This window comes from Ursus arctos, unplaced genomic scaffold, assembly GCF_023065955.2.
Source record: "Ursus arctos isolate Adak ecotype North America unplaced genomic scaffold, UrsArc2.0 scaffold_7, whole genome shotgun sequence".
NCBI classification, from domain to species: domain Eukaryota; kingdom Metazoa; phylum Chordata; class Mammalia; order Carnivora; family Ursidae; genus Ursus; species Ursus arctos.
The window spans coordinates 7,084,648-7,089,263 of NW_026623089.1; positions in this window are offsets into that span (position 1 = coordinate 7,084,648).

Genomic DNA, 4,616 nt, shown 5'->3' on the forward strand with positions numbered 1-4,616 from the left:
ATCCTGAGAGCACTCCCTAATAAACTTCTTTGATGTTCATGTCAGTGTTAGACTCTGCTTCCCTGGGGATACAAGCTATGACAACCTCTTGTAGGTTTTCACTTGGGGCCACCCTGCCAGAGAATCCTTCCTTATCACCCTAACCAGACTGCAGCCCTCACCTGACGTTCTCAATCTTCTTCCCCTGCTTTCCCTTCCCCTTTCCCACTCATCACTACTTCATATCATCTCTATTCTATTCATTTCTCCAGCATATTCCTTTGTTCCTCCACTGGCATATGCTGAACTGCATGAAAACAGGATTCATCTTGGATTTGCTTCCTGGTGTATCTCCAGGGGGACTCAACCCCAGGACCCTGGAATCTTCACCCGAGCTGAAGGCAGACACTTAACTGACTGAGCCACCCAGTCGTCCCATATCGCCACAACACAGTTAAGTGAAAATGCAACTTGCAAACAATGCAAATGGTAAGATTCCATGTCTAAGTCTATATTTTTATCAAAACAAAATAACGCATTTCTGCAAGTGCATATTTGCAGGCAAATGCCACACTCTGCTATGATGGGTCTGAAAGTAGAAACAAGAAAGTTCAGTTTCATTTGGATTATGCCCATTGGGTAGTCAAAGAAACCGGGACCTAAAGGTTTATTATTTTTTTTAAAGATTTTATTTTATTTATGTGACAGAGAGACAGCCAGCGAGAGAGGGAACACAGCAGGGGGAGTGGGAGAGGAAGAAGCAGGCTCCCAGCCGAGGAGCCCGATGCGGGACTCGATCCCGGAACGCCGGGATCACGCCCTGAGCCGAAGGCAGACACTTAACGACTGCACTACGCAGGCACCCCTAAAGGTTTAAATTAAGTGATTTGTCCAGGTCACACCTGGTAGTGATCACACAACTAAGTTGCGACTGAAGTTCAAGATGGCTGACTGCATAGTCTGTTAATTGGCAAGAAAATGCAAAGGAAAGGAATGGGTGGTATCAGGCATTGAAAGAGAGAAAACCCTGCTGAGTTTTGGGGACCTCTGTAGAGGGAGAGAGGGGAAGAGAGGATAGCTGGGACCAGAGAAGGGGCCTAGAACTGAATGGCTTGAGGGAGGTCTACTGGAAAAGGGCTGCTGTGGCCCCAGTGAGCTGTGAGCCTTAAGTAGCCCAAGGGAAGGCAGAGCAGTGCAAAAATGCCCCTGAGTCCCGAGACCAGGAGGAGCTGCGTGCAGAGGGTGGAGAAAGGACAAGACAAGGATGATGCTCTGCTTTGGCTGATGGTAGGATGGTCAGGGGCCAAATGAATGGAGAACACAGGGAAGAGAGAGTTTGGGGGCATCAGAGCTGGGGGAGACGGCAGTGCAAGAAAGTTCGGTTTTGAACAGGTTGAGTTTCACATAACAAGGGGCATCTAGGCCACTGCAGTAAAAGGCGGGAGCTGGGGATAGAGGATGATATTGGAAGTCACTAATAGTAAGAAAAATACCTAACATTTACTGAACGCCGACCATGCATTTTATTTTTTAAATTTTTATATATATTTTAAAGATTTTATTTATTTATTTGACAGAGAAAGAGAGAGAGAGTACAAGCAAGGGGAGCAGCAGGCGAAGGGAGAAGCCGGCTCCCCACTGAGCAAGGAGCCCATGCAGGCTCTGGGCTCGATTCCAGGACCCTGGGATCATGACCTGAGCGGGGGGCAGTCGTTTAACTGGCTGAGCCATCCAGGCGCCCCAATAGACCTATTTTAAACTCCATTTTATAACCGAAGAAACTGTGCTAGCATTTACTGAGCATTTACCATGTATCGGGCACGTACGATTTCACAGGTATTATCTCATTTAATCTCTACAGCAGCCCTACGCCACAGGCACTGTTGTGAAAGGATGGGCAAACTGAGGCCCTGTGAACTTAAAGAACTCGCCTGTAGTCCCACACGATAGGGCCAGGGCTCCAAACCTGAATGCAACTCTAGAGCTGTGTGCCCACCTCCCTTTTTAAAAGGCTCACTTAAGAGCAGGTGGTGCTGGGAAAATAGGGAGGGGTTTTCAAGACTGGCATCCTAAACTGTGTTGATCACTACAGACGATCAAGGACAGTAACGCCTGGAACTTGACCCTTGGTTTGCCAAATGGGAAGTGCCTGAGAACCCTTGAAATCACAGTTTTGGTGAAGTTGTAGGTAAGCAGGGTTCCGGGCTGCAGGGATTGGCAACATGAGAGGGGACGAGGCAACCCAGAGTACTCAAAGAGCCTCCCCCTGCCTATGTAACGGACACCTGGTGAGACGACTGCGTTCCGCAGCACATTCCACCTTCTCCCTGGTGATGGGCAGCTCCTCTGCTCGGACTGAGCTTCTCCGCCCTCCACTGAGAATCCTGTTGCCCTGGGTGATCAGAGGTGGTGCCCCACACAGCCGTCAGGACTAAACAGCCAGAGTAATTCTGGAGCCAGAGCAGGAGCTCTGTATAAACAGAGGGTTTTTCCAGGGCTCCATCCCAACAACTGTTTATAGCGTTCATCACACACAGCAAAACATCTTAAGTGTTGGCAAGACCCCAGATTGAAGATGGCCTTATCTTTCATGGGTGCTTCTTAATTAGAACCTAAAACTTTTTAAGACTTAGTCACATTCAAGCTTGCTTTCTCTAGCATCTAGAGCCTAGAAAAGATCAAAACAACCATTTGCCCAGGGCAGCACTGATTGGCTGTGGCATTTGGTGGTTTTATTACACTTTAATAAGGTTACTTACGTTCTTTCTTGAGTCCTTTAATCACTACACACATGGATCCCCATCTGTCTTTTACTGTATTCTATCACCAGTGGTTGCTGGAACATCTTGGAACATCTTATATAGAAGGAGATACACATTCGGTCCTAACTGGGTTTTCTGTGAACTGTGAACTGTTGGTGCTGTTTACCTCTAGGGACTTACTGGACTTCTGTCTGCAGAGTCAACAGAAACGTGGCCTAGGAAACATTCCTTTTGGTTGGAAGGCAGCCTTCCTAGGGGCCTTTGAGGACCTTGCCTGGGACGTTGAACTGTCAGTAATTCATTGCTGCTACAGAAAACCCCCCAGACCTTTGGCCAATAAGATTTCTCACATTATACCACAGATCTCCCAATGGTAGTCAGACCAAGAGGCAGATGAATCTCAGGTTCACTGACTGGGAGCAACCTAGTAGAACCAGTCACCGTGTATTTCAGGCATGGTGTGGGTGAGGACGTCGCAGAACACAAAGGTTAGGAGTCTTAGACAAGGTCAGGTGCCTGGTTAGGGGCAGAGCTAAGCCAGGCATCAGGGCATCTTGACTCCCAGCACTTTCTTCCACAGCACTCTGATCCCCATGATTGGAGGGGAGGATGTGGCGTGGTGGTGTCATAAGGCAATCATTTCTCTGGGCATAAATTCCCATGTCCACCAGTGATGTCAAGTCCCAAGAGGGCAGAACGCTATTTTTAAGGCAGAATCGCAGCCATAAATTAAATTTCTGACCAGGAAGCCAAAATAATGCAGCGGACTGTCCCATCTACTTTCCAGATCTGACCACGACGTGCATGCATGAGGTGATTTGTGCATTTGCAGTGAGCAGTGTTGGCTTCAGGTAGCATGGTTTTCCCATTGCCAGCCTTTTCCAAAATGCAGTACCTTGAATAGTCCTGTTTAAAAAAAAAATGCAGCTGAGTAACTTTTTAAAAAAAGTTTTGTTTGTTTGTTTATTATGTATTTATTGAGAGAGAGCGAGAGAGTGCATGTGCAAGTGGGGGGGCGGGGCAGAGAAAGAGAGAGGGTGAGAGAGAATCTCAAGACGACTCTGAATTGAGCGTGGACCCCAATACCTGGCTCTATCTCCTGACCCTGAGATCATGACCTGAGCCGAAATCGAGTCAGTGGCTTAACAGACTGGGCCACCCAGGTGACCCGTCAGCTGAGTAACCTTAAATATCTAATTGACTTTATTCAATAATGATTCATGAATCGTGCAACACCCAGTAGAGCAAGTACAAGAGAGCTCTGAGGAGTTGTACAAAATGGAAGGTTTTTATAGGCAGCAGAAGGGGGAGGGAGGCTAGTACGTTAAGAATGAATTATTTCAACATCTCAAACTAATGTAACATTGTCAACTATACTTCAATAGGATAATAATAATAATAATAATAATAATAATAATAAAAAAGAGTGGATTATTTCAGGCAAGGTCACTTTCCCTTAATGGAACAAAGGGGGTCTTATCAGGCAGATTACCTCACTAGTGCCCACCAGAAAATTCCAGACTGACCAGTTTAAAATCCATTCCTGGAAGAGGCTCAAACTGCATTTAAGTTGGATATTAAGTCTCAGTGAGGTTTAGCAAAACTGACTCCATTTTGGACCCGTTTCTTTTTCACGGACCCTTACAAACAGCAGTCCCCGAATGTAGTGGCGCTTAGGCGGGCACCTCAGGAAGGGGGTGCCTCTGACTCTGGCGGCAGTGAGCAGAGAGGGAGGCGAGGCCTCCCTCGGTCCACGCCTGAGTTTGCGGACCTCCACTCAGGACCAAAGACGAGCTGAGCAAGTGGGGGCCAGGAGTAGTAGAGAGGGCGGCCTCCCGCCGCCTAGAGGCGCCCACCCGCGAGTCCGCTCTGTCC